We start from the raw sequence: 13248 nt of genomic DNA on the forward strand, positions 1-13248 counted from the left end.
CTCCCTGTCTTTCTATGTCTTTCTCTCCCTGTCTCTCTGTCTGTCTCTGTCTCTCTCCCTCTCCCTGTCTCTCTATGTCTTTCTCTCTCTCTTTGTCTGTCTCTGTCTTTCTGTCTCTCTCTGTCTCTCTCACTCTCCCTGTCTCTCTCACTCTCTTTCCCTCCCCCCCCCCCGTCTTGGATCAGTGCTTCTTTCTAACCAGCCTAGCCATTGTTCATGATGGTTTAGAATTTGGGGGTGGGGGTGAAATCCAATCTGCTTGGGAGGGCACACCTGGTTGGCAAAGACCAGTTTGTGCAGGTAGAAGAGATTCTGTTGCTTCTTAATCTCCCTTTCGTGGGATGATTCTGCAAAGAAACCAGAACGTCTTCTGATCAGTCTGTCACTGATCAGAGATCCAGCTTCTTCAATAAATGCTTCCTCCACCAATTTTTTTTAAAGAGTTGCCAATAGCGTTCTAAACAAGCCAACTTTTGAGAAGAGGTTTACGATCCCTGCAGAGATATCTATCTATCTATCTATCTATCTATCTATCTATCTATCTATCTATCTATCTATCTATCTATCTATCATCTATCTATCTATCTATCTATCTATCATCTATCTATCTATCTATCTATCTATCTATCTATCTATCTATCATCTATCTATCTATCTATCATCTATCTATCTATCAATCATCTATCTACCTACCTACCTACCTACCTACCTACCTACCTACCTACCTACCTATCTATCTATCTATCTATCTATCTATCTATCTATCTATCTATCTATCTATCTATCTATCTATCATCAAAGAGAGTCTTACGCTTAGCAGCTTTCAGCCAGCTCCTTAATCTTAGGTTTATTTTAGCCAACTCAGAATTTTCCCAAGAACCTGCTTTTCTCTTCGTTGTTACTACAGCCCCCCCCCCCCATTTATTAATGTCCCCCCCCCGAATATTCCCTTCTATATAAGTAGTCCTCACAGTTGGGATGAGAATCTCTATTGCTAAGCCAGGCAGTTGTTAAGTGAGTGACGCCAGATTTTATGACTGTTTTTGGTACAGTAGTTAAATGAATCACTGCAGTTGTTAAGTGATTCATAGGGTCATTAAGTGAATTCCCTTTCCTCCTTGACTTTGCTTGGCGAAGCTGGCTTGGAAGGTCACAAATGTTGACCCCATGGCCCTGCAACCATGGTACATACATGCCAGTTGCTAAGTGCTAGAATTTTGATCCTGTGATAATGGGGAGTTCTGCAATGGTCATAAGTGTGAGGACTGGTCATAAGTCACTTTTTTCAGTGCTGTTATAACTTTAAAGGTCACTCAATGAATGGTTTGTACCTTGTTTCCCCGAAAATAAGACCACCTGGATAATAAGTCCAATCGAGCTTTTGAGCACATGCGCTAAAATAAGCCCTCCCCCTGAAAATAAGCCCTTCCCCCTGAAAATAAGCCCTTCCCCTGAAAATAAGCCCTCCCCGAAAATATTGCAACACAGCAGCAGCCATGAGGTGACCACGCTCGCTGCCTCCTGCACCTCAAAAATAATAAGACCTCCCCGAAAATAAGGCCAAGTGCTTGTTTCAGGGGTCAAAAGAAAATAAAACCCTGTCTTATTTTTGGGGAAACATGGTAGGTTGAGGATTGTGTTTAGATGATGATGATTGCAAGTAAGAAGCTTGTTTGTTTCCCTTTTTCTTTGGTTGTTCGTGTCCGCTCCTTTTTCAAAAGCCAGGAGGAAGAATTTGCAATTATTGTTTGTTTTACAAACTTATTTTACTTCTATTCTGCTCTGTTCCCAGAGGTGCCCAGAATGATTTACAAGAGTAGAATTTTTAAACAGCGTTCAATAAACCCTTCACAACAAACTCAGCAATGCTTAAAAACGGGAAATACAAAAGCAACAAAAAAAAAGGAGTTCCTTTAAAAACAAAAAAGGCAGCATCATCGTAATCGAGATCTTCTGCAGGGGAAGATTTAGAGATCAAAGTGTTCTTGAGAGTTTGAGGGGTAGCCCTCGATGTACGACCCAAATTGAGCCCAGAATTTATGTCGCTAAGTGAGAAATTCATGAAGTTAGCTTTGCCCCATTTTATGATTTTCTTTCAATCACTGCAGTGGTTAAATGAGTAACGTGGTTCTTAAGTGAATCAGGCTTCCCCATTGGCTTTGCTTGTCAGAAAAGTCTCAAAAGGCAATCAGACAAACCCGGGCTATTGCAACCGTCATAAATGTAAGTTAGCGGACAAGCATCTGAATGTAATTTACGGTGATAACGGGGGTGCTGCGGTGGTCGTAAGTGTGAAAAATAGTCATAAGTCACTTTTTTCACCACTGTTGTAACTTCGAACGGTGACTAAAATGAACCGTGGTAAGTCGAGTGCCACCTGTTCAGGCTAGTCAAAGATGCTAAGACGACCAAAGTCAACCCTCATAAAAGGAGGCAAAATTCACTTAACAACTGTCTCAACTTAACAACAGAAATTTTGAGCCATTGTAAGTCAAGGACTGCCTGTATCTCCACCATCACAGCATTTTTAAGTGACTCTTGAGAGAGGCTCAGCTGATGAAATTTAAAATCTGCTTTAGAGTCTCCCCTTAAACAGCTTCATCAATTTTCCTGTTTGCGCCTCCTAATCATTAGGTTGCACACAGCTAGTCCTCAACTTACGACCACAACTGAGCCCAAAGTTTCTGTTGCTAAGCGAGACAGTTGTTAAGTGAACTTTGACCCCATTTTACAACCTTTCTTGTCACCATTGTTAAGCGAATCACTGCAGTTGTTAAGTGAACCTGGCTTCCCCATTGACTTGGCTTGTCAGAAGGTCGCAAAAGTTGATGACTTGATCCCGGAGGACACGGCAACCGTCATAAATATGAACCAGTTGCCAAGCGTCTGAATTTTGGTCACGTGACCACGGGGATGCTGCAAGGGGTGTAAGTGTGAAAAACAGCTGTAAGTCACTTTGTTCCGTGTTGTTGTAACTTTGAATGATTGTAAGTTTGAGGACTACCTGTACCTTGTTTAAGGTATATTCTCTCTCCCCTCCCCTCCCCTCCCCCCCATCCTGTCCCGTGTTTCTTTCTCCTTGTAATGCTCTTCTTTGCTTCCTTGTGACTTGACTTCTGGGGCTCCCATGTGTGTGCTTTGGTTAATCAGGAATGCTGGAATGAAGCACAGATGTGTTTTCAGCATGCATCCAGTTTTCCTGTCTCCCCCTGTGCCCATCCCTAACTACAGTGGTCTCTCTCTCTCTCTCTCTCTCTCTCTGTGTGTGTGTGTGTGTGTGTTTCTCTGTATATTTCTCTCTTTCTCTCTCTCTCCTTCTCTCTCTCTGTCTCTTTCTGTCTCTCTGTATATCTTTCTCTCTGTGTATGTATCTCTCTCTTTCTGTCTCTTTCCATCTCTCTCTCTCTCTGTCTCTCTCTTTCTCTGTCTCTCTCTGTATATCTTTCTCTTTCTCTCTCTTTCTCTCCTTCTCTCTCTCTGTCTCTTTCTGTCTCTCTCTCTATATATCTTTCTCTCTCTCTCTGTATGTATGTATCTCTCTCTTTCTGTCTGTCTCTGTCTGTCTCTGTCTGTCTCTGTCTGTCTATCTGTCTCCCTCTCTCTGTCTCTCTTTATGTCTGTCTGTCTGTCTGTCTATCTGTCTCCCTCTCTCTGTCTCTCTTTCTCTCTGTCTGTCTCTGTCCGTCTGTCTGTCTATCTATCTCCCTCTCTGTGTCTCTCTTTCTCTCTGTCTCTCTTTCTCTCTGTCTCTCTCTGTTTCTTTCTGTCTCTCTCTCTCTCTCTGTGTGTCTCTCTCTCTCTCTTTCTATCTCTCTCTCTGTAGGATACACACACAGAGAGAGAGAGAGAGCCAGCCATAATTGCGGATCTTTTGGCACACAATTTCTTGCTGTGTTCTCTGTGTGTGATCCTCGCTTCCCCTCGTTCTCTCCCTTTTGCCCAAATAAACTCTACTTCCCGAAAATTGGCGATATCATCTTAATGGGGAACTTCTCATTAAAATATTTTTCACATGCGCTTTACCCCTTGTGTTTTCAAAGACGTTGATGAGAGTCGGTTAAATTCTGCATTTCCTGGTCTTTGAGCAGGAAAATCCAAAGCCAGGGGATAGTCTTTTAATTTCCAAATCTATCAATGTGAAGTTTTCAGGCGCTTCCCCAAAAGTAGTCAGGCGTATACGCATGCGCGAGAGAAGAATAGACAAATGAATTCACACGAGCTAGTCCAAATATAAATTCTGAGATGTTAAATGTTTTGACATTATAGAGAGAGACATTCTGTTGTGGTGGCAAAGGTGGCAAACTGGCACAGGGACCCATTCCTCAGCCACTACCCCCCTCCTGGAAGATTTTGGGCCAGTCGCAAACTCTCAGCGTGACTAACCTCACAAACACTGTTGTAGAGAAAATACGAGGAGGACTCTCCCTGTTCAAGGGACACGGGGGCTCAGTGGTTAAGACACTGAATTTGTTGATCAGAAAGGTTGGCGGTTCGAATCCCTAGAACATCACGTAACAGAGTGAGCTCCCATGACTTGTCCCAGCTTCTGCCAACCTAGCAGTTCGAAAGCATGTAAAAAATGCAAGTAGAAAAATAGGAATCACTTTTGGTGGGAAGGTAACAGCGTTCCGTGTGCCTTCGGCATTTAGTCATGCCAGCCACATGACCACGGAGACGTCTTCGGACAGCGCTGGCTGGAGGGCGGGGCTTCACGTCGCAGCGAGAAGATGTCTGTTCCAATCTCTCTGGAATAGCCGTCTAATTCGGATCATCTGGACGACTCAATCTGAGTCTAAGCCGTCCTGGCTCTTTGGCTTTGAAAGGGAGATGAGCACCACCCCCTAGAGTCGGGAACGGCTATCACATGTGTGCGAGGGAGGAACCTTTACCTTTACTCCCTGTTCAGATAGCCCTTGACCTATGACCACAGTTGAGACCAGAATTTCCGTTGCTAAGCAAGGTGATTGTTAAGAGAGTTGTGTCCAATTTGACAAGCTTTTTTGGGGGGGCCATGGTTGTTTGGTGAATCACTGCAGTTGTTAAGCGAACCATGTGCTCATGAAGCCAATCCGGTTTCTCCCATTGACTTCACCAGTCAGAAGCCAGATGGGAAAGTCACAAACAGTGAATCCCATGACCCTGGGAGGGATGGTGCAACCATTATAGATACATGCCAGTTGCCAAGCACTCAAAATTGGATCATGTGCCCCATAGGGATGCTGCGATGGGTGTAAGTGTGAGGAGTGGTCATACGTCACTTTTTTCAGTGCTATTGTAACTGTGAATATTCACTGAATGAATGGTTGTAAGTCAAGGTCTAATTGTTCCCAAATGAAAGGGGGGGCTATAAATGCATACATATGATAAACAGTAACATGTACAGTGAGTGGGGCAGAGAGGTTCCACTTGTGGTAGGGAAACATAGAGCAGAGTGCATATTAAACACTATGGTTATGTTTGCATAACTTGTCTATGGAGATTCTCAGTCATTCAGGTCATGGTTGTCCAATTAGCAACAATCAAAGGTGCTTTTTTTCAAGAGGCAATTGGAATTTCTGGCTTTTCTTTGAAGACGTTTCGCTTCTCATCCAAGAAGCTTCTTCAGCTCTGGCTGGATGGTGGGAGATGGAAGGAATCGGTCATCATCCGGTCAGAGCTGAAGAAGCTTCTTGGATGAGAAGCGAAACGCCTTCAAAGAAAAACCCGAAAGTCCAGTTGCCTCTTGAAAAAAAAAACACCTTTGGAATTCACATCACTTCGTAACCTGCAAACCAGCCTGTGCAAACCCAGTTTTGATTGCTGCTAGATTGGTCAATGCGTTGGGCAAACTCAGAGGTTAACCAAAGAACCTGTAATCCAGCTGGCCCTGGTTCAGTTAGCCACGGGTAAGTAGGTAGGCACAGATAGTTTGCCTGCCTCTTTGTCTGCCTGTCCCATCAATGTCCATTTTAGAATTCCAAATAAGACAACCTCATGGTTAATCACATTGGAAATCATCAAGTAGAAGCTACTGGAGGGAGATGGAGATGGAGCATGAAAGAGAAAAAACACCCTGGATGTTGGTGGAAGAGTCTCTTAATAGAAAGCAGTTTAAAATATTAAGCGTACAATGCAGTGTGCAATTTTATACAATTAACCTTCACAAATAGCCCTGCTTAGCAGCTTCCTTTCAGTTCAGAGATAAACATGTGTAAAAGGGAAAATTGATCATTCTGAAACGTATCTCTCTGATCAAGGATTTTAAACCTCAGTTTCTCAAGACACAACTGGACTGGTTCTCCATATTCCCAGTCTGCTTTGGCGATATTTGGACATATGAGTGGCTGCTGATATTTGCTGCCTGCATGATGTTTTAACCAATTTGGCCAACATTGTGTGATTTTTAATTCCAGCAGGAAAGACCCAAGTCTTTCTTTAATTCTGCACTTAATCAATAAAACTGGGCTGTATATTGTTTTCGAGTGTTCTTAAGATGTAAGCCAGAGATTCATCTTGCCACTGATACTCAAAACGTAGCATGATCAAGGATGAGAAAACAAAACACTGATCACTATGATTCATGCCTGGATTGCTGCAATGCAGTCCACACGAGGCTGCCCTTGAAGAGCATTCAAAAGCGTCAGCTGGTGCAGAATGCAGCTGTATAGATACCCCCTGGTGCCGATGATTTGGCACAAATAACGCCACTACTCCGTTGCCAGTGTGCTTCTGGGTGCTGTTCAAAATATGGGTTTTCACCTTTAAAGGCCTTCATAATTCCCTTGGTTGTGTCTATCCATCCAGTGTAGTCCATTAGGATGGCATGCTCCAGATCTCGCCAGTCAAGGAAAGCCAGTTGATGGAGTCTACCGGTGTGCCTTTTGTGGTGGTGCATCAGCCCTAGAGAATATTCTGGAGATCGGGATGGCTCTGAGTCTGCTAGCAAAAAAACCAGTTTTATTGATTAAGCTCTACAGCAGGGGTGTCCAAACTTGGGAACTTTTAAGACTTGTGGACTTTCAACTCCCAACCAGGCTGGCTGGGAAATTCTGGGAGTTGAAGTCCACAAGTCTTAAAGTTCCCACATTTGGACACCCCTGCCTTAAAGACGTCAATGGCTCTTGGCCCAGGCCTGGTGCACGAAGAGACCCATCTCCTGGCTGTGCTAATAGTGATATCTTCTTTCTTGGCTGCCATGTATTCTAATTTTTATATTTGTGATGTTATTGTTAGTTGCAAAGTCATGTCCAACCCATTGTGATCCCATGGACAACGTTCCTCCAGGCCTTCGTGTCCTCTACCATTCTCTGGAGTCCATTTAAGCTCATGCCGACTGCTTTGGTGACTCCATCCAGCCACCTCATTTTCTGTCGTCCCCTTCTTCTTTTGCCCTCCATCGTTCCCAGCATGAGGCTCTTCTCCAGTGAGTCCTTCCTTCTCATTAGGTGGCCAAAGTATTTGAGTTTCCTCTTCAGGATCTGGCCTTCTAAAGAGCAGTCGGGGTTGATCTCCTCTAGGACTGACCGGTTTGATGGCCTTGCAGTCCAAGGGACTCACAGGCGTCTTCTCCAGCACCGTAGTTCAAAGGCCTCCATTCTTTGGCACTCTGGCATTCTATATAGCCCTAAAGACCTTGATGGCTCTTGGCCCAGGCCTGAGGCCTCAAAATGCATGAAGGAACCCATCTCCTGGCTATGCTAGTTGTCAATAGTGATGTCTTCCTTGGCTGCTATTGTATTCTAATTTTTATATTTATGAAGTTTTTATTTTAAGATTGTTTGCCACCCAGAATTATTTGTTGAGATGGGCAGCTGTACTGAATGAATGAATGAATGAATGAATGAATGAATGAATGAATGAATGAATGAATGAATGAAAAAAGATTGCAATCCTTTCCATGGCTCACCTTAAGTATTTGCGTATTTTTATCAAATTGATTTTTTAAAGAATTACTTGTTAGGCCGGCCCAGCATTGCAAAAGAACTCCACACCAGGCAGGAAGGAAGAATTGGGGCAAGAAACGAAAGAAATTCAAAACATTTTGAATGCGAGAATGAGAACTTAATAGAATTCTCCTTCCTAAAAGGGCATAGAAAATTGTGTAAGTGCAGTGCAGAGGACAGCAACCTGCAGCTCTGGAGCCACATGTGGCTCTTTCATCCCTCTGCTGCGGCTCCCTGTCGCTAGTTGGCTCTACAATTGATAAGGCTTTTGGTTAGGACAGGTAGAGGAAAAAGGAAACCACACTAGGAAGAGACTCTATGGTGTGGGAACTGGACTTCCGGTTGGCTTCCAAATTGAACGGGGGGGGGGGGGGGGACCTTCCGGTTAGGACCTTTGTGGTTCTTTGAGTGCTTGAGGTTGCTGACCCCTGGTCCAGTGCCTCACCTTACAGCAGGGGTGTCCAAAGTTGGCAACTTTAAGACTTGTGGACTTCAACTCCCAGAATTCCCCAGCTGGCTGGGGAATTCTGGGAGTTGAAGTCCACAAGTCTTAAAGTTGCCAACTTTGGACACCCCTGCCTTACAGAGACCTTGAGAAGAAAAGCAGAGAGTTAGGCTGCAATCAGGAGCCATGTATCCGCCAGCAGCTCAAAACCAAACTGGGCATCCTGAAGAGAACTTCCTTTGGGAGGAAAAGAAGCGTTTAAAGTGTTCCCTGAGTGTCTGAATGCACACATCCAGGTGTTTTCCTGTAAGAGAAGCTTAACTCCCATTCCATAACAGAGCTATAGTGCCTCCATTATTTTATTTTTTTAAAGACATCTTAAAGCTGTTTGGGAGATGAAAAAAAAACCCTCAAGTTTGGATTGGAAGGACTGTTTCTGGTGTTTTTTTTTTTTTTTTTTAAGAGATGCAAAGCCAAACGATGCGGTTAGGTTTGATATTTCCTTAAGCTGCTTTGAAGAGCAGATGGGGGAAGGCTGGTTCCCTGTTTGGCTGGAACTATTGTGATGGATAAAGTTAACTCTTTCTTCCTACCCTTTCCAGCTCTCACTGCATTCATCCCTCTAGCAGTTGTTCCTCCTATTTCCACTACTTAGGTGAAAAAACATTCTCGCAATCATCTGTGGATTGAAAAAGCAAAACAAAACCTTGATGCAACAGTTCTGTGTTACTGTCTAAAAACCAAAGCACAGGCCAGCCTTGCAAGTCCCAGTGACATCAAACTGACAATGTGTGAATTATGACGCCACAGCGCAGGTGGCGCAATGTGGATTTTGAGCACAGCATCGGATGCAGATGTGCAAGCTGCATCGCTTGCACAGGGATGTCGATCCGATTATTTATTTAGGCAATAATTTAGAGACCACCCATTCCCCAAAAGACCCAAGGGAATTTACGATGCAGTGCAACAGAAAAGTTGCCGTTAAAAACCATCAAAAATCTCAGCCAGATAATTAAGGCAGCCCAGGGCCATTAGCACCCAGGCACTCTGCAGAGTCAGAAAGTTTTTAAAGGTTTTCCTAACAACCAGGAGATGGGAAGTGCTCCTCATTCCAGGAGGCAGCGTATTTCAAAGGACTGAGAAGGTAAATGTCTCCCTTTTTTGTACCAGCAGGGCAGAATCAATTTTTTGTTATTAGTTGCGAAGTCATGTCCAACCCATTGCGACCCCATAGAAAATGTTCCTGCAGGCCTTCCTGTCTTCTACCATCCTCTGGAGCCCATTTAAGCTCATGCCTACTGCTTTGGTGACTCCATCCAGCCACCTCATTCTCTGCCATCCCCTTCTTCTCTTGCCCTCCATCTTTCCCAGTATTAGGCTCTTCTCCAATGAGTCCTTCTTTCTCATTAGGTGGCCAAAGTATTTGAGTTTCCTCTTCAGGATCTGGCCTTCTAAAGAGCAGTCAGGGTTGATCTCCTCTAGGACTGACCGGTTTGATCGCCTTGCAGTCCAAGGGACTCGCAGGAATCTTCTCCAGCACCAGAGTTCAAAGGCCTGAATTATTTGGCACTCAGCTTTTCTTATGGTCCAACCTTCACAGCCATCCATTGCAACTGGGAAAACCATAGCCTTGACTATATGCAATTTTGTTGGCAGGGTGATGTCTCTGCTTTTTAGTATGCTGTCTAGATTTGCCATAGCTTTCCTCCCCAGGATAAAGCACCTTTTAATTTCTTAATCAATACCCTTGGTTTATTATTTGTGGTCTTTGAAAATCTTAGCTTCAGCCCCCAAAGATTAAGAAAAAAATGTTGGGTTTTGTAAGTTTTAATGTGAAAGAAAGAGAAAGTTAATACATTTATAAATGCCGGTGGTTCCATTAAATGTTTAATTTTATAACATTTAAATGTACATGAAATTCATTTTAGGCTTGGGCCAGAAAAAAGTTGTGCATAAACAGTCACTTCCTCAAGTAAGGGTGGCAAAGCTTTTTTTTAAAAACAATCCTGATTTAAAATCAAATAATCCAGGTAAGCATCGTTTTTAGATAGACTGCGCAGTGAAAGCGACAGCGATGTTCTTGGAAGGGGTGGGTGTAACATTTTTTAGCCCTCCCCCCTTTCTTTGCAAGTTTTCACAACTTGAGAAGAGTTAGTAAAAACAGATGCGTTAAACCAATGTGGTGAAGCTGTTGGATTAAGCCTCCGTGGAAGCTTGGTGCACACTTAGCAATGGAAACTGAAATCCCTGTTCAACTCTACAACCTTGCTCACAGAAATTGTCTTGGGATAAAGTTGGAGGGAGAAGGAAATCAGGAAGGAAAATGGATGCTGCCCTAATTTGCTGGCATGCTCTCAGGAGCTCCCAAAAAAGGAGCGAAGGGGCCGTTGGTTACCTATTCCCTTAACTAACACAAACTTTCCACTCTTCTCCTGCAACCTTCCATCACGCCTTCCCTCTGCATCCTTGGAAATATTTCCAAAAAGGATCTCTCTGGGAGACTCAGGATCTTGTTGCCCAATCGTAGAGCTGCGGCTTCCTCAGAGAAACTGAGGCAGTGGGAGGAAGCCACCTGCCAAAGGCTGTTGTGTGTTCAGGAGTGTGAGAAAAGCACAGCTGGGCTTGGGGTGGGGGGGGAAATTCTCCCTGCTCTACAGTGCCTCCCTTTGCAGCAAAAACAATTCTTGCTCCTACCCTGGGACAGCATGCCCTAAATTAGGTGCCCAGATCAGGATGAGACTTATGGACGTGCCTGAAAAAAACAACAACACCCCAATATTTTCCCTCAGGCATGCAGCCATTTTTATAAGGGAAGATTTTTGCGGGCACATTTTTTTTTTCCTGTCTCCAAAGCACCCAGAGATTCCTGCATGGAGCTGGGCAGCCTAAACTTGGCCCTCCTGTGTTCAGCTGGTGGTTTTGTCTTAGGAATGGAGAACTTTGGGCCCAGCTCTGTCTTGGATAAGAGCCTCTTTTTTTTGGTGGGGGGGGGGGTGCCTGATCAAGTTTTCCTCCTCCTGGCAGAGATGTCTGGATGCTGATATGCATTTCCAAATTAATGAATGTCTGCAGAGCACTGTGGGATGCCCAGATGAAAGGCAGTGGAGAAGCACAAAGGTATTATTATTGTCACTTACTAATTAAAATGTTCCCCCCACCTCCTCCCTCTCCCCCCCCCCACCTCTCTCTCTTTCTCTCTTTTCTCTTCCAAGCACTGCAAATCACTACTGGGTTCTGAAAAGCATTGCTTACCCTGGTCTCAGCAGGCAGCTGCAATCTTCCCCAAGAGAAAATCTTGCTTACTGCTTCCTCACTTTGCTTTCTCTCCGTGATGATGGTGGTGGTGGTGGAACAGGGGGCCGGAGCGCCAGAAATTAAGGGGGGGGGGAAAGAGAGAGAGAGAGGAAGCTGGAAGAGAAGCCTCCCTCTGAAAAAAATAAAAAAACCCTAACCTTATTTTCCCAGGTCTGATGCCAGTTTCCATGGAAACAACAGCCAGGAGCAGAACTCGGGGATCCAGAATTGCAAAGCCTGAAGCTCCTGTTAATTTCACTCGCTGGATTCCAGGCTCTTTCCAACCCCCCCCCTCCCACCCCATCGCCCCCTCCCCGAAACTGACATCAGAAGGGGGAGCTTAGTGAAAGGATTTTGCTTTAGGACCAAATTCTGTGTGTGTATTTTTCTCTCTCTCTGTATGTGTATGTGTACAAATGTGTGTGGTTGGAATCTGGCAAGAGCTCCCAAAAACCTTTGCCCATTTCTCCCTCCTCTTCCCTCTCACCCCCCCCCTTTTTTTTTTCCCAACCCCAACCCTCTTGTCTCAGGAGAAGATTCCGAAAAGCTGTTGGCAGCTGGGCGCAAAACTCCTCCCTTGGCTATTTCAGTTGCTGGCTGACTTCTAAGGGATGTGAGTTTAAGTGTCAGGTTCCAAACCCAACTACAGATTGGGACCCACCTTGGTTTGAAGGCAGCAGCGGCAGCGGCAGCAGTGGCAGCTGGGCTCTGGGCTAATGAGCTAACTTGTTCCAGACCGTCTGCAAAGGAGTCCCATTCTGCCCGGGCACCATAGGAGGGCTGGACTGCAACACTGCAGTCTGAATTTTTCTCTGCAGCCAATTGTGTTCGGAGTGGTCTGGCAGCCATTTTTCCTCTCTTCTTCTTCTCCTCTTCTAACCACCCTCCTTCGTTTCCCCATTTTGCAAAGCAAAGCCCCCCCCCAAAAAAAAACCTGATCCGTGCTTTAAAAAAAATCTGGTATCGGTAACTCCGGGTGTCATTGCTGATAACTGCAACATATACAGAGGGGTTTTTTGTTGTTGTTGTTGGTTGGTTTTGGGTGCCAGGGATAATTTCTGGGAGCGATTTGGGACACGTGTGCGTCAGAGTTTCTTTGTTGGTCTCATGTGGCAAGGGCTGCGAGAGCCCCCGGGGTAGCACCGACCCACATTTTTACAAGGTTACAAAGAAAGCGTATAAAGGAACGGCTCCAGTAAGTCCTGATAAATCCAGAACTTCGATCCACATCAGGCCGATGTTTGCTTGCTTCCCTTTGAGAAATGGCTTGTCTCTTGCAAGCGTGAGAGATGGCGCTTGATGCTAAGCCGCAAGAGAGCCGAAGCGCTTGTTCGTACGTACCTCTTTCTGTTGCAGTGGAAAAGGCAAGGAAGCCCCCCAAGGCATCGACCTTTGGATGTCTTTAGGGGGTTCTTGAACCCCCTACTCTGGACAAACTCCTAACTTTCTGAACAAGCGACAGTCCAAATGTTGGGATGTTCCCTTTTTTTTTTTAATATATTTTTATTATTTTTACATTTAAAACAATGCAATACCGCGGAGTCGAAGTGACCGTACAATCACATTATATACAGCTAGTTTCAACCA

At 44.7% G+C, this 13248-nt stretch overlaps 2 protein-coding genes across 7 annotated transcripts in view; one reads left to right on the plus strand and one right to left on the minus strand.

Moving 5' to 3' along the window:
- LOC309396643 (digestive cysteine proteinase 2-like) overlaps positions 1 to 13248 on the minus strand; it is a 415994-nt gene that overhangs the window by 320593 nt on the left and 82153 nt on the right. The window lies entirely within an intron of this gene.
- The window catches only part of AHDC1 (AT-hook DNA binding motif containing 1), a 276060-nt gene that overhangs the window by 109074 nt on the left and 153738 nt on the right, over positions 1 to 13248 (plus strand). The gene's annotated exons all lie outside the window — the stretch shown is intronic.

The sequence above is a fragment of the Natrix helvetica genome (assembly GCF_964273705.1).
Source record: "Natrix helvetica genome assembly, chromosome: 9".
In the NCBI taxonomy this organism is placed as follows: Eukaryota; Metazoa; Chordata; class Lepidosauria; order Squamata; family Natricidae; genus Natrix; species Natrix helvetica.